This window comes from Trichoplusia ni, chromosome 9 (genome assembly GCF_003590095.1).
Source record: "Trichoplusia ni isolate ovarian cell line Hi5 chromosome 9, tn1, whole genome shotgun sequence".
In the NCBI taxonomy this organism is placed as follows: domain Eukaryota; kingdom Metazoa; phylum Arthropoda; class Insecta; order Lepidoptera; family Noctuidae; genus Trichoplusia; species Trichoplusia ni.
Window position 1 is genome coordinate 6703205 of NC_039486.1, and position 22711 is coordinate 6725915.

Genomic DNA, 22711 nt, shown 5'->3' on the forward strand with positions numbered 1-22711 from the left:
ACCCTATTTTTAACAAACCTTAATATAGGAACGTGACTTGTTACCAAATTAAATGAGAACGATCTCATTTGGTTCTAAAGCTTTGCTGATTTTTTTACATGTACCAGATTTTTTGTGTCCTCAGACTTTTTCAACTCAATAACACCCGAATTTATTCATGAATGCAGGCAGGACCTTCACCTACTGAAACAGAGCCTTTGCCATGCAAAACACATATTAACATTGACATTAAATTCGATGTCAGGGGCTGAAAAAAGATATTTTACATTTTCATTTTACTAAATTCCAAGAGGCAGTAATTAATGACAAAAATCACCGTTAATACCTTTGAAATAAAACAATACATTTTCTACTATCTAATGATTTGTAATAAGTCATTTAAATTGGAAAAACTAAACAATGCTTTCGTGAAAAAGAAGAGTCTTAGATTAAACTAGACAAAAGAGTATTTACTACCGTCTTAAATAAAGTAATAATATTATGGCTGTGCAAGTGAAACAGCGAACAGCGTAATGCAAGGTGAATAGTGGTTCTCTTCCTATTTCTCTAATAATACTTTGAGACGAGGCTTTATATGATAAAATAAAAACAATGCAAAAGCGAGTCATATAGAAGAACCTACTTTTATTTTATATTACTTGCACAAGATTATTTTTATTTCTCCGCCTCACTCGCGTGATATTCGTACCAACAGTTATAACAATGGTTATAAGCTTTATAAATAGTAAAACATCGATTTGATAATACATAAACACGATTGTAAATGACCTTCACTACTTTATTTATAGGACAAGTTACGATAAAATAACCGGTCAAGTGCGAGCCAAGCTAGCGACACTGGAGGTTCCATACAAATGGCTAAGAAAAAAACAAATCGGTAAGTAGACAAATAAATTAGAGGTGGTATGCTGAAACAATTAACGTAAAAATAGGATTTAAACACCGTCAGAAACTTATACAACAGGGATTGCTTAAACCATTAACATTTCTTTCGACAAGAAAATATACTTTAAAATGCCAGCCCGAGTTTTAACACGTGATTAGCAGTAATAGATTTCATAACTACTTGCAAAACTTACGAAATAAATAAAAACTTTCAACAGTTATAAAGTTATTGGAAGTTTAGAAATACTTATTAATTTGATTCACATGTTCGTTGCCGTGGCTGTGACGCATAGAGTTTTATTTCGTTTAGCTTACGAATGCTTTTGTTTTGTTGGTTTTCGTTATACTTATGCAGATATGTTGGATAAAGTAAACTAAACTTCTCTGTCCCAAACTCTTAATTTTTTTTTTAGTTTTAGAATATTTTAAACCGTGGCATCTAAACGTATGGAATACTAATGTGAGCTGAAAATTATTGTTTGTAAAATTAATTAAGTATCCATAAACATAATGCAACAAAAGTTGAACAATTGTTTTGACAATTCGTAGATTTATGTTTAGTTTCTTATTGCCGTTTTATAATAGAATTAATCTGGCCATTGACCATTCTGGACACTTACCACTACCTTTTGAAGTAACATTATTCAAGTGGTGGAACATAGATACCACTCTATACACGGTGATTATTTAGTCGTCTTACAAAAGTAGCCCAGTTCATGTATACGACGTAAAATACCCCTGGGCGCGATTATTATTTTTTATCATCAACTAAGATAATAAGTACGAAGAAAAATTAAACAAGAGAAATCTGAAATATACTCTTAAAAATGATAAAAACGCCGCCGCCCGCGCCCCTCACCATTGTTAAAAGGCTCGGACCGCGCTCGCAACAGAGCTGTGTTTCTAAAAAACTACAAATTGCATCATAATATTAAATAAAAATTGCATTTTAAATTAGTCATATCTCATAAATATCTATTTTTTATCATGAACGTGTTCTAGTCATTGGATACATGAACTGGGCTGCTTTTGTAAGACGACTAAAAATCACGGTGTACATTGCAACGCGCTGTCACGCTTCCACATGAACTGCAATAATATTACTTAAAGATGCAAACGAAACGCGATGGTGGGCGTTTAGGTGATTCTTTCAATCTGAAAAGTACTTATCTGTCTGTAATTTTACGCCTTCATAAACCAGAAATGTGAATTGTGCCAAATGTGCTGAAATTCTTGAGAAATTTGGAATAAAAATTAACAAAAGGACATCTGTTCAAAAAGTCTATTCACAAATATATGTACTTATTTTAAACATTGAAAGCAGGGAGGTTCTGAAATATAATATCACTGACATTTGCCGGTTAGATCGATGGCTCCCTAGGGATCAAGAATCAAATGTTACTTATTCCATTTGTTACCAAGTCACGTTACCTAGCTTGATATTCAATTGTTTTTTGCGTTGGCGTCATTGTTTACTACTATACTTCGTAAAGTGCTACTGATTTACATAATCATATGGGGTAAATAAATTGTAGGTACGTATGCAATATATATTTAGGAAAGTCAAGTTTACGCAAACGGTAAAAAAAAATTACAATATAGTTTTAATAAACCCAACAGTATGAAGAATTTTACTTAGTTATACACAAACTTAAAATGAAAAATATTGTGTTATAAGAAAATGAAGCAAAATTTATCAGATTCCAATCTACAAGGATACTCTAGTGTTCATTGGCGAAACTAAAACAATGAACCTTCCGCAAATTCAGTTTTCGGTACAAACCATACTACAAAGAGAACCTTTTGAACATTTAGAAAGCCTTGCTCTATATTGTGTTATGGAATGCGATGGCTAGATGGCGTTGTTTGACTCTCCTGCTGAAAAAAAGATGGCGGGAGGAGCGGCATTAGACGAAACGAATCAAACTAGTTTTGGTTTCGAATTTGATAACTACAGTTAGTTTAAATCGTACATTAGTAAAACATATATGTATAATAAATTCTATATAAAGTACATAGTTTTAAAATAAAAATGTATAGTTATTTAGATATAAATTAAAAACATGATATCTTTAGTTTAAAAAAAACTGTTTTTAGTTTAGAAAGAGGATTGTATCACATCAAGATTAAGCATTTAAATTGGCTAGATATTGGTAACTACGTAGACCTAAAACAATTAATCGACCGTCATTTGTTATTTTATTTTAGATAGTCTTAAATTGAGGCACACGCGTAGACTTTATAAAAAACTGATAGAAGCTGCTGAACTACAAATAATTGCAACAAATGAAATGTACAAAAATCATATAGCAGAAGTCAAACAAGTGCTAAACACTTCCAAAAAATTACTTATCATCGTGTTATAGACCAACACAGCGAATTATCTTTCAATTTGGTCGCTAAACACATCTAGCGATATAGTGGTGATTAGCGGATACTGAAGTTCCTACCTACACTCGGAAACTTTGGTCAACCCTTAGCTTAGTATGTACATGGTAAGCATACACTTAAAGGAGGTAAGATAGAACATTGTCATCGTTAACTTCGACAATTAGCTGAATTAGCAATAATAATTTTTTTTTTTCTACTTGTATCGGTATTGGTAGGTGTTATTTACTTCATTATCACAAAAACTAAACTAACTTAATTACTCTACAATTCAAAACTCTTTTTTGGACTGCTGTTAGTAACGTTTTAGGTAGTACCTAATTATGTTGCTTTTACTCAAAAACAATTTCATAGCTCATGAGGACATCCAACCCGTGACCTTCGCATTTTTAATACGATGTTCTAGCCAACTGAGCTAATGAGACCATGATAGTTCTATACTAAAATTAGAAACAAGTGTTAGTTATATCATTCCAATTACGTATTGTTAATACTCAATTCTAAAGTGTAGGTATAAAGCCTGCATTCTAAAACCTCCTAGATAAAATGATTGTATTCATGTGTTTCAACGTCAGCGAAGAACATTGATGGAGTAATAAAGTGAGGCGTAGTTCAACGGGAAGAGCTATGGAAGGTTTGAGTTGACTTGTCGCGTCAAATGGCAAGCATCAGTCATCGTGAATCCCGGACATATTTCGGGAAGGACAACGACCCTTTTAGTGAGTCCGCTGAAGAGAAAACCCTCGTAAAATACTCAGGTTGTTATAGAGCAATAGTTGGGTTAAGGTTACCTTTGACTATTATTCGTGACGTGTTAAGAAACCTGTAGTCGATTTGTTTAAATGACATACGTGATGAATGATGGCATGAAATACATGATGCATAAAGTACCTATTAAATAAAAAGTTTCAAAGACTGACTTGACTAGGTACAATAAATTTCATCGTTTCAAATTCATATACTTATTGTAACAACTAACAAACAACCATTCATTCGTTCTCGCCAACTTAACCGTATATATTGGTAGTACGTTCAGCTAGACTGACTAAAAATAATAGATATTACTTGAACTGTTCGTTGAAAATGGCAAATATGTGTTGTTGTTACAAGAAGCAACTAAGTGGGAACATAAACAACGCTCTTCGTTCTTGGAATTTATTAACGTTGAAGGACCAGTCTACTTGTTTGAGTCACACGGTTTGGTTGACTACGAGCTGTAAGGAAATAACATTTGTTAGATGCATATCTAATAACTTTATAGTTGGCTCAAAACCCAAAAGACCTTTCTCCGTTCTACGGAGGTTGTTACAGAAACGCTTTCTTGCACTCGGTGCTAGATCTAGGAAATTCAACACCCAGCCATTTATGTCTCATTGCCCCAAGGTATCCTGCAGTGGCCAGCTTTAAAAGCACTCGACCGAATGCGAACTCAGGTTACAGCAAATTAAATTTGGAAAAGGAAATACAAGGATCCCTCAAAAACCCAGTGCAAGTAATCAGTTTGATCTCAGATCATACGATGACGTACCTACTTGCAGGAGTGTCATGGAGTATGTCATATCTGCAATTTGGAGGAGTTCAACCACACCAATGATGATATAATTGCCGTAGCACATAATACAGGGCGCTTTAGTTTCAATGAAAAGGTCGAGCGTCGAGTTGACGTCCGTTAGTCACTGGCACGAATAGAAGAGATAACATTATGTAGTTGCTTAAACAAATGAACACTCTTTTCCCCTAATGACTTGAAAACACTTTCAGTTGCGATTGTAACAAAGACAGAAAATACTCCGAAATTAAAATTAATTTCAAGTTCAGAGTATTTTTGTGCCCACTTAGATACTCGAACAATGAGTTGAGACAACACCAATTTATAAGCTCTAAATTGTTGAATCATTTCCTTCATAGTTCACTGAACTCCTCAAAAATATAAATGTGGGCGTTATAAAATGACGCTATGACATTACGGCGTGGAATAATAAAGGCAAAGTACCGTTATTCTGAATGTCAGACCAAACATAAGATTGGAACATCGCTTACCCTCATCTGTTAGCAAAATCGTACCGATTTATTTTCCCTTTGTGATCTCGTTTATGGATAGTTTCATCTATTGAGAATATGAAACACAAGTACAATACGTTGTCTACTTGTTATGAAGTATTGGACGGGCTGGACCATCGCAAAATGATAGTACGAAAGCGTTAGATTGCTTTTCTTACGACTCTCTATTGAAGACGGATTTTACTTGTGCTGCTCACCGACTGTACGATATTTCCCGTTTGAGGAAATTGTATTGTATAGAAAACGTAATCGCTATTAATAAAACATCAAATGGTTATTTGAATTAAAATGTTGCGAGTTGTATGAAGTGGTTTAAATATTGCTTTTTTGTCCATAATTCAATCTAGTTTTTCTGAATTCTGTGTGAACTTTCACATTCCTGTAACAGAAATCAACTACAATGTATCATAGATGAGATGAACGCAAGGTTTTACGCAAAGCGGATAACGGTAGAAGGGTCGGGAATAGTCAGCACCGTGAATAAATACTCTTTCACGAACGTTTTATAATGCCGCGAATCCCCGAGCTTTACTCCTTGTAGGTACCTATACGTATATCGTGTACATACACGAACGCTGCAAGTTAAACTTTCAGGAATTTTGATTACAAGTCTCGTAAATAAAACGCCGCTTCCCAGATAAAAGCTTATAGATTAATTGTGATCCTAATTCTCTTGTACGGGACCAAAACTTAATTTTGTTTCTTAAACTTGCCTACAGTTAAGCGGCGGATTAAAATCTTTTGAACTCTTAGAGCTTGATGTAGCAAACTTACTTAATAGGTATAGTTTTAAGCTGTCGTTTAACAAACACCCAAAAAGTATTTTAAAATCTTAAGTTGCATTCATTGTTAAGAACAATTTAAATCCCTTCGTGTTTTTGTAATCATTAAGTTAATTGCTCTCGAAGTAGTTTTAAATTTGGTGCCATCCACCCCACGGATTTATCAAGGAGGGATAAAACAAACTCTTCACTTATTACTTAAGTACTTACCCTAATTAAAAACTAAAATATTATTCCTCTCGAGAATTTAAAATTACTCGGATTATGAGGTTTTTTAACGACATGGTTTTTATTAGACAATTTAAAAACTGCTTTGAGGCGGTTAATGAAAATCTTAAAATGTGATTGTTATCTTTAATTATAACTTTATTTTTAAATTAACTTTTTCAATCTGCAGTCCAGATTCACGAAATTCTCATTACTGACTACTTCAACCTATGAGTAATTTAAAAGTCCCAGCCTTTCTCTAGGTATTAACCTAAGAGCTGCCTGTGAAAATCAATACACCTAATAAACACAATTTTCACAAAAAAAAACCGACTTCAAATTAGTTTCAGTATTGCGTTTTTTGTAAAACTTTGTAAGTGCCCTTGAACATTATTTTTTTTCGAAATAGTTTTTATAACCTTTGTAGTGAGTTCAGGCGTGATAATATGTTGTGTGATGGCGTAAACAATGCTTAGATATTCTATAGCAACAATTGCGGTTAATCTGCTGTTATTTATTGCAGAGTTCCCCCGATTTCTACAAGATCCCATCATCAGATATTGAAATGGTGATAATGGGACCACACGGGAAGCACAAGCTTTCAAATAAAAAAAGAATCATGAAAATCGGTTCACCCAATCGCAAGTTACGAGGTAACAAACATAAAAAAAAAAAATACAGTCGAATTGAGAACCTCCTCCTTTTTTTGAAGTCGGTTAAAAAGGTTATATAGACATGTCATCAAAATTGATAAAACTTGAGTGAACAATAAAGGAAGAGTTAGTTTTAGAATATAGTTGTAATTTGTAGAGAAAGTTAAGGAGGATGAATTAAGGAGTAAAAATGTCTTTTGCGAATACACCTTTGTTCAATCTGTGTCTACCAAATCATCAAACTATTATAGCTTATATTTCGGAATATAATGCAATCTAGATTTAACAGAACGCCTTTGCAATTTAGAAATGATTTTGATTAATTCATTAACGGTACGATATATTCGAGTTTAACTCCCCTACACCAACAAACCTTTGTTTAAACAACACTAAGCTAACCGACAGATTGAACGCAATGTACGAGTCAGTAACATTTTACTATTCCATGAAACAGAGGCCACAAAAGCCGCACAACTGTAATGGAACCTAATCTCGAGTAATGAAATTCTAATCTCCATGTGCCGCCAAGCAATATCTACCTGTCACGGTACATTTTTGTATCCCAATAAGGTACACACGAAACAACGTTGTGATTTAATTTCGTCATAGTATACAATTTATATTTATAGCACGGCTTTTGTTTGAGGACACAAAAAGGGACTGACAGAAATCCACTTATAAAGCAACGTTTCGCGTAGATTCGTGAGGCGTAAGCACCTTTGAAAACTATAAATTTTTATCGTCAGAAACGTGGCTGCGGTAAATTGGTAAAAAGTGAGACCACCGAGAAATACTATTTTAGTTAAAAGCTTTGGAATTCGCTTTCACGCTCATTTTACTTTTCAGACTGGACGCTTGGTGGGCCCGCACTACGGACGTGCTGTGGCGCGCCTGCACAGATACTTATACTGATATATAAGTACCGAGATACCTGCTCGAGTTTAATTACGCAAATTGTTGAGACATTCTCACGGTTCCTAGTTGACGTGACAATGATTGCGAGAAGTTTTTGGTACGATCAGTGTACTTTAGCTTAGGTTTCATGAATTTATAATTTGGATAATTTGTTTCACATTTTGTATGTTAAGCGAGAGTTTCCAGGCATTTAAGACTTAATTGAAGCCTTAAATACCATCCCGATGAAAGTAAACAAAAAACTATGAAGAGGGAACTATAAAATATAAAGCAAATTAAAATCTAAACCAAACTCAAAACCATTTAAATATCCAAACACGGAACATTCGTTTTTCGAGATTGATGGATGGATTTATGCCTGCTTCGTGCTATGTACTATTGTAGGTTATTGATTTACGTGTTACTATACACAATTGGATGTCATTCCGCCCAACTTGTCACAACAAATAACTAATAATCGAAAGTTCAATTAGACCAGACCAAGCGGTTTGGTTTACATTTAAAATTTATGCATTCAGTTGAAATTGTTACAATTTGCTATGTAGTAGTGTATAATACGCAATCAGGATCGCTTTAACCGGACTCCGGTTGAATGGAGAGGCAACGAGCGTGATTTTGCGCCACTATGAACTGTGTTAGTTAGGAATAAAATCATATTAAATTTTGCGAAGTCAACCGCTGAGGAGAATATCAAATGAGACGTCACTAGTGTGTCGCGGACATACGAATACATTTCCGCATTCGATACTTGGGTATCCGTGTGTCAGCATTATTTCCGGTACCGTTATAGTTTCGCGAAAACATGTTAACGCGAACTATGACGGAAATGGAAAATCGGAGGTCATCTGTTTTGGAATGTCGGAATTGTTAAAAGTTAATATTCCTATCACGTTATCAAACTTGGTCTGTTTCTTAGAAGTCGATTCGCGCGTCGAATATGTCACAAACATTCGTTACATTAAAATTTGCGCGGTCTACTGAGCCGCGGAGGTTTGTGAGGTTTCGTGATGGGATCCCCCTGTTTCCGTTCAAATGCATCTTCGATAGCGACACTGTTAGCTTTCACATCAGCCTCCCCACTGTCGAGAGCTCCTTTGCCTTCCCATGGGGTCTCTTACCACAACTAGGTCAACCCATACATTCCTTATGCAGTCCTTTAGTATGTACTCAACACACCTTGTCTTATAGATGCCACATCTATCTTTCCCGGAACGTGAATAAGAAATGCGCGATTCTAACAATTCTGGTACCTTAAATATTTTACCAAATGTATTATGCAATCGAGACCAATATATTGGTTTGACAGATTGGAATGTTAATTACGAGCAAATCAATCCTGAATATTTAATTTGATTGCCCTTAATCGCGCGGTTGAATATCATTGCGACCTAATCGATAGATGACAAAATCAGCTTAATCAATTTATGTGTTCGCAATTTGAATGTCTCTCTTTTCGTGATTTCATAATTAGATATTTATGTATGTTGTCGTTAATTGTAGTTAGGGACTTGGCGGGTCGAACCCAATTAAATTACTGAGCCTATCTCGGTAAAACCTATTTCCGACATGTTTACAATCTTCTTTACGTCAGTTACGAAACTCAACTGTGTGACTAACCGAGTTGCGAACTTGCCGGAAGCGAGCGTCATGAACAAAATCTAAGTGAATTTGTCAAACGCGACTATATAATAAGCTTTCAGCAAAGTTGCTTAGCAATTTACGTGAGTACCTACACGAGACTGTTCCTTTACATTTTCAATCTACTGCGAGATGGTAATTGTGTTTTGTTTGTATGATTTATGTTAAAATACTTTGCATACTAATTATAATAAGGGGTAACTTGAGTGTCGAACCTGTGAACGTGATTCCTTGCGCAGCTTCCTTTTAATGATTTCTGGCTCGGCGATCGCACTTCACAAAAACAACAATATTTTTTTATATTTAATTTTTAAATACTAAAATATTACAAAGGGTAAGTATTTTCTTATTTTGAAAATATTTTATTATGGAAGGCTCATCACAGCTTCTTCACCTACAATACAGGGTGTAAGGAACACCGTACCACCAAAGTCGCATAATGACTTTAAAATAACGTGTTAATTAATATTAAAGAAGTCGCTACCGTCGGAGATTAATATTTATAGATTTAGTCATTTTTGAGCACGCAATGAATTGGTTACCGCGCGATCCTTACGCTCAGCGTACGTACTTACACGAACTGTAATGTGGTAGGAGGGCGACACTCGGCGACACGATCGAAACATTCGAAACGCGCGCGCATTTTATAAAAATGTTGTGATGTAACGAAAAACAATCACAAAAAAAATTTCTGACTTCAATCTGTGTCTTGTGTATTATTAAATCAAACCTACTCTTACCTTAATCTCGCTCACTTCTAACCAGATAAGGTTCGAAATGTCCGCCATCTACGTGCACACAAATTTTGGCGCGGCGAAAAATCTGCTGCTGAACCCAGGGCAAAAGTACCGCGTCCAGTAAATGTTCATCGCGAGACTTGCATTGCCACGTGCTTCGCCATAACACATTAGCATGTTGCCATTCTCCCGGGCGGTAAAATAACCTATCGAGCTACTAGGATCGTAATTTAAATAATACACACACAACACACGCACTTATATCACTTAACACAATAAAATTGTCTGCCTACACGATAATTAGTCCGCGAATTACCCGATTGCACATGCACATTCGATTAGCGTAAGGAACAAACTGAGTAAAAATAGGTACTATTTTGAAAAAAGCCGAACTTTCGGTTTTACCTTTGAGTAGTGTTGGACCTAGGTACCTATGATTCTTTATCGATAAATTACATGAGGTCGAAGTGAATATCGTAAAATTATTCTTGACAATAAAGTACTTAACTTAAACCTTTAAAATTGATTAATCACAAAATGTACTTTTGTGTAAGAACATAATTGTTTTATGTGACTGGAATAATTATTCAGCAGTTCGTAGGAAAAAAAATGATAAAAATTTTTAGGCAGGAATTTCATTAGTAGATGATGGATATTAGTAACAAAACAGAGTTAAATTTTAGAAAAAATAAATTATTGTTTATAACAACATGTTTTAGAACTACAGAATTCTAAACAATAACAAACTGTTAATAATAAAAGGTTTTAATAAATTTCGTAGTACGATAAGTTGATAAACGCTGAGAAAGTGATTTTTTATTTTATAACATGGAACCCGTGTAACAAAAATCGATGTACTATTTTATCCAGTGTCACAGGTACGTCACTCGCCGATACCGCTGTAGGTGTTTGTCGGCGCGCTGGCGGTGTCGACAAAGGCGGCTAGCGGTGCCTACAAAGCGCGCGGCTTTTTTTAAAGGAATAGTAGGCAGGATTACGAATAATGAGTGCGAGTGCGCGCGCAATAGTTGCGCTATCTCTTACGGTTGACGCTCATGTATTGGTTCGGTTTTGACGTCACTTTCGGTTAGATTTGCGAGAGAGCGATGACCGACGAGTACCTTTACGAATCAGCTGATCGGGAGCAGTTTTTAGTGTTTCATTTACATTGCCTTTTTTCGTGAAAACGGCTTAATAATTACTTTCGTTATGAAAATATTATTGAAATACGTAGGAAAAATGATTTTATGACACATAAAATTAAAAAAACGCGAAAAAAAATGCAATTTTCATGAAAAGACCGATGAAAAATTCCAACGCAGGGGGTTCTGGAATCATGTCTAGAACTCAGGTCCCACGGAAAAGTCACGGTGTTCCTTACACCCTGTATAATACGATGCCAATGAATGAAAAGGTAACCTTAGAATACCTGGTTTTGTTTAGTTACTTATAGCACAGTGAACGTGTTACAAGTATTTAAATTTCATATAGTTCAGAAAACTAACACAAGCTGCAGCTGCTAAAACAAACAACAAAACAAAAAACTCTTCCTCAATTGAATTCCTTGCTCTATCTCTTACGCTTTAACCGAAGGCATGCACCAAAGCTACGTGCTCTCCAAAATTCATTTGTTTTTACGACTGTCACTTTCCTTTTAACATAAGTAAACATTAGCCCCAATAGCCATTATATCCAGCACGTCTCCGCTGTTGGTTATGCTTAGCAGGCAACCAAGCCAAATCGCGTCACCCACCAGAAGATTTACAAACTCAACATCAATTTATAAATAGTGAGCGAAATTTTCGTGGAAAGCCGCTATCCGATTACCTTAGGGATGTATTCTAAACGCGTCCGTTTTTTCTAGTTTTAAGAAGTAAGCTTTTAGCGAATGATATCAGAAATTATTTTTAAGTGATTTCATTGATAGTGTTTGTTTTCTTCTATAATAAGTATTGTATCTTTTTTTCAGGATCTCGATAAGAAAATTTAGACAACGTTTTGATCTCATATATCTTGGATACCAGATTTTTGATTGTGTGAATTTATCAGACACTTAAAAATCTGGTTCGAATTTAGTTTATGTAAATTTACTTGCAGTGTCGGTCAAAATATCAATAAAAGGAATTAAAGAAATCATAAATAAAACGACAGCTCAAATAGAAACATACAGAACTCAAATAGATACCTCTGAACTTTACTCGTAATATACTGTATTTGTGAACAATAATAATGTAAAATTTAAAAGCCTCAACTTATAATTTGTACTAATTGTTATTGCTAACCGAAAATATCGAATATTCCCGCATAATATTTTCGCTATCAGTCCCTACTGTCGTTCAATTTTCTTGCGATCGCTATCGTTCTCAATTTGCGAACGGTTCTGAGCGAAATCGCTTTCCGCGCGATAATCGACAGGCGACACCGATCCGACATGGAGCGACTCTGATTTATGACGCAATATTTAAGAAAGGAGACGATGCGCATCGCCGCAGGGTTCAAAACAAACGCTTTGTTATAACCTTCTTAAACGCTGAGTAATATCAAAAATCAACATGTCAAGAAAACGCCGAGATTTCCTTCGTATTTATAAATGGTTTCCGATGAAGGTTTTATTCAAAGTTTACTAGAAATCACACATCTTGAAATATTGGAGATATTTGCTTGTTTGGGTTTTCTCCGCTTAAGAGTTGGTAAAAACTCACAAATAATTTGGGTATACGCGTTCTCGTTTCCTGAAATTCAGTTTACTTTTCTTTGTGAATCCTGGACGTATATTCTTAATTATACTCATCTTATAAAAACTAAAACAAAACCAAAATTCTTTAAATGTTTCATAGTAAAATAAACAATATTAAATGTTTCCGCAGCAGATCGCCTAAATCTTTTAATCAGGCGTCTGAAATAAGGCTATTATAAACATTTAATTGTATGCAGATGACGCTCGATATTCCCAACATGATGTTCTTTGCACGCAGGTAGATGATACCCATTCACCTTATTTAATCTCTTAATAGCTTCATACGATACTCTTGGGAGAAGATGAGCTCGCTTATTCTCTAAATATCATACATGTAAAGCTTTGCTTTTAAAAACAAGAGTCGATCGAATTTTAAATAGTCAAGGCTGAAATTGGGTAACGATAAGATTTTTTTTATGGATAACATTACGCATTCCTGTAACTAGAAGCAAAAAGTTATAATTCGATTATAGGTACTTATTGGATATAATATTTCATTAATTTAATCATCGTATTCTGCGTTAAAAAATTCTGCACAGATAAGGAAAATATATTTTTTCTTACTGAAAAAAGTGGCTTCACAAAACTTTGTGTAGAACCCGGAGTAAGTTTAAAGCTACTTTGTTAGCCATGATATAAATCCTTAACCGAGGGTCCGGTAATGACAGGTTTGACAGTTGCCTATCGAATAGAAACAATAGAGCTTCTACTTGTAATAAATTGTTCGACTCTAGCACTTTCTTTGTGCTTCAATGCACCCGAACCAAGGTTGTGATGCCCTGAATAGTTCAAATTAAAAATAACCTTCGCCTGACTGAAATGTTTGAAACGCGTTTATAAATCGAAATAAAGCTACGTCTACAAAACTGTATCTGTTTTCTAAAATATAACAAGTTTAATTTATAGTAGCCGGATCCTATTTGTTCACACTTAAAATCACATTTGTAACCTAGAAAATCGAGGGCAAATAACTTTCAATTTCCAATTCTATCTCTTCGGGCTAAGCCCAGAGGTCTGAAATATATCCAATAGGCAGAACGGCCATTTTCAAACTTTTCTTTTATATACGTACCTATTCATTCCTAATCCTGTCTATTCTTGTGACCCTCATTTCAGCTGAGTGGAGATATTTTTCATCGACGTATATCATCGACGAGCATTGTGAACGGGACAATACGATAGGTCTTTATAATAGTCTTAGACGAAAGACTGTTATTATTATACTCGGTTTCAGAACATGACTCGAGCTTATTGTGACTTTGTTGGGAGTGGATTTGCACAGTCATGTGGGTTTACTGTATCAAAAAATATACTTAAAGTCATGTATTAATGTACGGTTTATACCACACGTTACACGTTTATTTTGTTTTCTGCTAAAGCGCATTTGTTTATGAGATTAACGTTATTTGTTATAACTGTATTCTGATTAATGACTTTTCGTGGAACAGAACGTTATACTTTATTTCTGACAGGAAGTGTTTTGGTGTAATAATAGAAAATGATTCACAGATTTTTGCATGTTATTTGCGGACGAGAAGCATCATTGTATCTACTGTCTTTCTTTTGGTTTCAATTGTCGTCACTCTAAGTAATATCAACCGAGAAAAATGGCAGACCAAAGCGTAAAGAAACAGTCTTTGTATAAAACGTGCCCACATAATTATTCCGCAATATCCAACAAACGTAGATTGGCTTTTTAGGGTTAAACTCAATGTTAATTAAAAATGATTTTTGGTTAAGCCCAGTTGTTCTAGGAAAGTCAGCTCGCGACCATGAGCACTATAAAATGCTTGAAGCATCAGGAAATGTGAAAAGTTAAATAAAGCGCAATATTAAAGAACAGGGTTGTCCCTTTTCGACGCCTGGTACATATAGTTCGTAATTCTATTTAGCGACTGTCGGCGACCCTGAGCGGGTTGTTTTTTCAGAGTACCTACTGTGCGACAATACGACAACTGAATCATTTCCCGTATGGTTGTCGACAAAAAATGGGGAACCTCTCTAAACCATGGGTTTTGTGAAAAGGTAACTGAGGGGATAAAAGCCCATGTGGTGAATCTTTTAAATAAAATTCAGTGCTGTAAATACTTACTTTCATTCAACTTTCAGTCAATAATATTTAAAATCAAGGCATCACTTGAATCATTTCCATTTACACTTCCGTTATACCAATAGCTTAACCGTTAATGGTTCATTAGATATTCATTAGCCAATTTTCCGTTACATGTTAAGTGAAATATTACGCAATTATGAGAAGAGAATAAATTAGAAAACTTTTTGGATAGCGTATATATGTTGCTACTTAAGGTCAATGCTAAAATATTTTAAGTTATTTTTTTAATATCAATCCTATTATTTAAGTGTTCAATTTTGTGGGCAGTAGTTATGTCATGGCTTCTTGTCTGTTTATCCCGGGTTAATCGCTTTTACGATGAAACGCTTTTACTGCGATAGGGTTACTTATCAACGAGTAAACCCGATCGAGAGTTTAACAATAGAAATATCCGTCTAATAATGCCGTTCCGCTTCGTCGCTTCGACGACCTTTGATTCATAGTATATTAATGACCAATATTATATGTGGGCATAACATTGATTTAACGACATTATCATCGAGGTAGAGCTTCACACAAGTAAACAGAACGAACTCAACAATTGTATTTTTTTAGATTACATTAACATTACTTGACATTCCAGTTATTGCCGTATTACGAACACACCTGAGATTTCCAACCCCTGGCTAAAGAAAAATTCTATGTCCGGTTTTAATGTTGTCATTTGGACAGCCGGAAAGGTCCACTTTTTGCATTGGGGTTTTTCGTGCCAAAATAATGTGGCATTAATAAGTCTCACCTCCTTTTAAAGGGATATGTCACGTACGTATTTAGGTCAGCTCTTACATTCATGTCGCTTTGATAAATAATTAGGGTTCTATAACAAAAAATACTGAACAATGAAACCTTTATTCCACTCTGATGTCCATCTGTTCATTAGACATAAAATTTCCGGGGGCGGTGTAATATATCATTAGAATGAGCTCATTCCTTCGCATAAAGTTGAATTCGCCGTTAAGTTTTTGTTTAATTCAGTCCTCTTAACAGAGTTCCGAAAAGCTTAATTTGGAATTCGTGGTTCGCTATTATGTTCTCGCACTTGACCGCTTTTTATTTAAATTGGTTACCCGTACGTAGGTACTGGTTACCCGAACGAAACGTGACCCATTTATAATTCATGTAGATTTAAGACTAACCAACTTACGACGTTAGCCAGAAAAAAAATGGCTCTCAACTGAAGCCTTTTATAGACCGAGTACTTTTAGGAATTAAAATAATTACTTAAGCTCGACAAAAAAAGCACTAAAGCTATTTAAAAACAGTAAATTAAATGCATTCAAATAAAATTACAGATACAAGCAATAATAATATTCACAAAGTTTGTATTTAAGTGAAAACTTCACAACAAAACGGAATAATACGGCCAGCTTTATACAATCCCGGCCTGAAATTTGAATAATAGGCATATCACATAAATATTATTATACAGGTCTATAAGGTACACAAGCACAATCCAAACGCGCAAATAAGTAGAGTGTATGAGGTAGAATCGAAATGTTCGCGGGATATTTTCCTCTACCGTACATACAACCTTTATTTGCATTGGAGCGAAAATATTTAATCAGGCGTATAATCTTAGCCTTCCCTACGCTTTTGTGGTATAAACGCGCACCCGTCAAGGCTACACGCTGTTTCCTCCGGGTATGATGTACTACACTGTTGTCGGAAATATCCTTTACAGTTTTGGCGGTGTCTTGGAAAGAAAAACTATCTTGAAACGTATTCAGTGTTTAAAGACAATTTAATTTTCTGGTTTTGGCGTAAGGTGTGGACGCGTAGTCTGATTTTATTATAGAATTTTAGTAAGCTTAATTCAATATAAGGACTTTTAAAGTTCTTGCAAAGGGGGTAAATATAAAAACAAAACGGTTAGGTGATAAATATATTTAACAGTGAAAAAAACTGATTGGTCACCTAACATATTAACATATGAATGTAACAATCTTTAACCTCGATTAGCGTTTGCTGTTATAGCAGCGTCTTAATACAACATGTGCGAAAAAATCAACTGTCTTCATCTTTAATCATGGTTCATGAGATATAGACTGGTAAAAAGCCTTGACATTATTGCCTTTTTTAATAAACATAATATACTTATTCATATTGTCTAAATATGTGTGTAACTCAATAATACAAACCGCACTTTAGTATGACTGACTGATTATGAGATTTATTGAGCCCCTACATTATTCAAACAGCATCATTAATATTGTATTGTATGTATTTGTGCGATAACATTCTACCGATTTACCAGATACAAATAAATGAAGAGCATAATATAATCAGCTAAGCAACGAATGTATAGAATATCGTACTAAATTAATCCCAGTCTCTCAACTAGTGCAGGCCGTAAAACCAACAGAGATAACACGTTATAAAGCCTTCGGGTTCGGATTGAACGTTAACAGTTATAGCGTCGATCTGGTTTGTAACATTCTATGTAATCATGTTGAATGCTGGTACTTACGTACTCGTAAATTTGCTTCGACGAGGGTGCGTACTTTATCTACATGAGTAGGTATATACGATGGAGAATTGCGAAGGGCTCCTGTCTATCATTGCTAGTCAGCGTTAGACTTTATGTCAGGTGACAACGACCCTCGTAACGAAGCGGTCCTTAAAAGTTTCTTTCTTACACCGAACACATCTTGTTGAAACTACCACCATAAATAAATACAGCAACCGAACCAACCTATTTCTTGTAAAACATTACAATTTGAACAATGTTATATTAATCATAAAACGTCATGATCTAAAACGCGAATGAAAGGATAAAATTTAATTACTTTTCCGAAAGTTAAAGCGAACTTTCAATCTCAGGATTTAGTTTTAGGGACTGAGCTATCGAGGATTTATACCGTGCCGCTTTGTCCCTGAAACCATTGATCTATTTTAGATATAACCTATAATCATTATCCCTATCCCTTTGTGGGATAATGTGGAGAGGTATCATCATTATCATGGCAACCTTCTTACGTACCTAAGCTCACAGTTGGGCCTTATTCTGAGCCATTACGGCGTCGAGCCTCACATCTAGTATTTAGATAAATGTAGTAAAGTAAGTAGCACCTAGCGTAGGTAGATAGGCAGGGCCCCCGTAAACTCGAGTGTGCCTAATATATTATGCGTTACTCGGTTTCAATCTATCGATTTTACTTCGACGTTGTTAGAAAGCGGGACTTTCGCGATTTTCCGCACCATTAGTGATGTGACAAACGGCGGTTTGTACTCACGATGTCGTTTTCGTCCATTACGAGATTTCAAAGATCGAACATTCGTATTCGCTCTTTTAACTTCGATCAGATATCGCACTTATTTTCGAAGTCTCGAAAGTTTGCAGATAATATCGTCGATAAATACTGCGAAGACTGATAAGTATCAGAGAAACCTTAACTGAAATACATGTACACGCTTTGTCGAAGTTGAATAACGTTAATACAGGAATCCGTTTTGTAAATTTAATTTTATATACTTATTTATTTAATTACGTTGGTGGTGAATATCGGTATTTTATACGTGTCCTACAACTGCGCTTTTAACGTAATGTTCGTAAAATATTTTAAACGATTTAATGATTCGTTTAATATAATCGAATGTCGAGTTTACTCGACTGTAAGTTTAATTATAATACTCAATGTAACAATTCATCCAAAGGAAAATGTTACTTTTTGGGGTTCCGTCTCCTAAGTGTAAAAACTGAACAACATTACTGAGGCTCCGCTGTCTGTCCGTCCGTCACCAGGCTGTATGTTAAGAACCGTATTTAAGCGTCCACAAACATCAACACAAAAAAATAAAGATCGTAGCTAAGGAACATTTTGTTGTGGTTATAAATTTGTAGGTGAGTGCCGAATAAATTAGAGGGTACCCACAAGTTTATTTGTCACCCAACCTATTTTACCTATTTGTATGGAACCTTCTGCCTCGCGATTCACATCTGACTGGTTCTATCTAACTAATCTAAGCAAAAGCAAGCCCGCGAACGCATTTGCTTTAAATAAATAAAAGTATTTATACGTAAACGAGCTACATAATGTATACTTAGAAAAACAAGATACATTTAAAAACATTTCTTATTTACGCGTTATTAATTTCACATTTCTGTTCCATGTACGCTATGTACAGGTAAAATTAATTTAAACATCAAAGAGATCGAATTTGTTTGACTTGGTTCTCTAATATTGCTCTCGCTAGACTGATTTACAAACGTTTGCGAGCCCATTCGGAAATAGTTTAACGGACTGGTGTAGATTATACTACGGGCTATTTTAAAATATGAAAGCTTCGCAAACCCGTATTTGATGGAGCTAATATTTGTATAGTAAGTCTCATGAATAGGTTTTGAGAGCAGTGTGTGATGGACGATAATGGACAGTGTCAAATATGATGTTTGAATGTGTTTTTTATTATTTTGAATTTCGATATAGGTTAGATTTTACGTGTCACGTTATAAAAATTGTTGAATATTACGGTAAAACGGGTTACATAGAGGTGTTTTCGGGGTGATTAGAAACAGTTTTAATAAAGTTTTCCGAGACAAAATCATACATAATTATTTAGTAACGGTTTATTCATTCGTATTCATTGGAATCGTCCGACTAGTTTCGTAGTCTCATCATTCAGCACTTCGGGTGGGTCTGAAACTAGTCAAGCGATCACGATTTATATCTATATGAGAGTGAACTTTTGTTTTGTGTAGCATCTTCAAAGTCATTAGTAAAGTATCTGATATTGGCAGTGCCTGTTTTGTAGTGGAAATGTAGCTTCCAAAAAACTTTAACTATAAAACTGTTCGTTTAAGGTTTCACAGCAGTTTGTTTGTACACGAAGTTTAACAAGAAATGGTTAGGAGAGTAATGTGGCTGACCAAACGTGGTACAGCTAATAGAAGTATATCTAAAGGAAATCATTGTTGGAGGCACGAATCTATCCAAAGAATTTTCTATCTCAGAATTTTATGATCAACATTTAAATATATTATAAAACTTTATATTTCTGTAACTATTTGTACTTATGTCTTTTCTCGGCAATCACCGAGATTAATTATGTGAAATAGCATGAAAATAGAGAAGACTTTACATTTATGATGTTAGTTCGTATAATTTTTACAATCAATTATTCAATCCTGCATATCGAGGTCCACTGCTGGACATAGGCCTCCCCTATTTTTACAATATAATATAATACTGTTTATTTTTGCTAACAGTTGGGTGAAAATATTTCATCACTAAATATTTATTTGTCAGTGAATAAAATGAAGACGACGCGGCGACGGCGTCGTTGTTGAGTTGTGTAAATGTGTTCGTATAATTTTGTCGTAGTATGTGGTATGAAAGCCACCTAAGGGGCTCAGGGGAGCCCAGCCCGGGCCGGAAGGACGTGCCGGTGCGCAGCGCGCCGGTCCGGCCGCCATCGTCACATCCGCCGCACTAAGGGGAATTATTTTAACGCCAGTAAGAGCTTATTCGAGCTCCCACTCAGCAATTACATTAAGGGCCTTTGATGCAAAGCTTTTTTATTGCTACATGTGTGAAGCACCCTGTTCAATAGAGCTTCACTATTATGAATAGAGCTCCGCAAATAAAATAATGAATGGAGCGCTCCAACCAGACGCATTGGTTGACGTTCACAGTTGCTTCGCATATTAAATTGCAGCGGAATATTTATTTCTTTGATATCGTTTTTTTTGTACGTTGCCTGAGAACTTTAATCAACCTTTTATTTTTCTAATGGTTGAATATTTAACGTTTGATTTCATAATTGTTCCTGAGGTAATTTTAATATGCTAAAACAAACAAAACTTTACTAACACGATGTTTACTAAAAAATATTTTATACCTGAGTACTTAAAATTTTGTTTCAAGTATTCTGGTAGTATAAAACGTTGTAGTAAACAAAATTTGTGATTATTTACAGGAAACGAAGTTATAAATATGCCTATTCATATTATTTCGTTCTCAAAATATAATTCATATTAATTAATCTTCTCGGATCCAATCAATAGGTCGGCGCAGATCTAAGAATAAATTGATTTTACTCTAAGAAGAAGATCCCTTGTAATACGGGCAAATTGAACCGAAGTCCTAATTCACGTTTCGATTAGAACTTATAAGCCACGGACTTTTATAATTCGTGCTTTTTATTAAAACTTTTCTTGCACCTAATTTGCAATAAATTAGATGATTTAGTATTTTAGAAGCGTTTACGCATACAACTTTTTTAAGTAACTAGGTATACAATTAAATTAAAAAAGTCGCACAATTGTCGTTTTACCCATTTTGGAGCCACGATGCCACAGACATAAAGGCACACGCCGATACAAAGCGGTCAAACATAGGTACAACGCACCTCTTTTTGTGTCACGGATTAATAGATGCAAAATGATGATAAACACATAGATTTTATAACAATAGTTAAGAATACGTCAGGCTTAGAACGTTTTAGCACGATAACAATATTACAATTTAGCTTTAACACGAATAACATTTATTGTTTGTAAAGGCAATAAAAACCGCTATACTGAGGGCTTCTTACAAATAGGCTACAGAAAAGTAAATAATAAGAAAATTATCATCCATGACATTTAGGCTTTACCGAACAACCTTTACTTTGATATTAATTATTTGTTATAACAGCAGAAACAGAAATGCATCACCACAAAAAAAAACCTTGTAGCTATATTTAGGTAGCTAGGGTTATTGAAGAAAGCCTGTTGACGGAGCTATGGAAAGATAGTGGATAATTTTAGAAATAAGGATTCTGTTTTAACTCTTTGTGTTCGGAGCCCGAAAACCAATATCTGATGAGTTATAATTCGAACTATGTTCATAATATTTGATGCCCGACCGTACATATACCAATTTACCATCAACAACCACAAAAAGCAAATAAAACGCTTCACCGTACTTGTTTGTTCTACAAATCAGCGTCCTCATTAAATCCTCGCAATTATCGCATATACCTTCATTCGCATTAAGGCCGGTAACGTAAATGTCAACAAAGAATTACTTCTTATCTAAGAATCGTATCTGTGTACCTGTTTACCCGCGGTACACGCTATGACAACAACAAATAGGCGAGTTGGCTAAATAAAAGCGTATTAAGCGAAATGGCTAACAGGAGGAAGACCGATTGTGTACATGACTTGAATCTTCTATGGTCTTAGGATTTATGTTGAATGGATTTATTTTATTTACGCTACGTTTCGGAAATTACTTTTGTCGTTTAAATATATTTTGTTATCTAATCCCGGGATGGTACCAAATCAGGTTGTAATCAATCTCGTGGTTTTAATATCCGCAGTTTGTGCGTCCTTAATAAATATTTGAACACTGAATTCTTTTGTTTATTCGCAATTCGTTGGTACAGGCTATTGTATGGGGCTTTTAATATGGGGTTTTAGGATTATTAAGAGTTATAATTATGATGTTTGATATGTATATATGTTCGAGTGCACTTTTCTATATACCCTTGGAAATCATAGGATCCCAGAACAACCACTGTTGCTATAGCACATATTGATTTGATAAAAAAAAAACTAAGTTGCTCTTACGATCTCTTAAATACGAGATTATCTGTATTGATAGCCTGTGTTT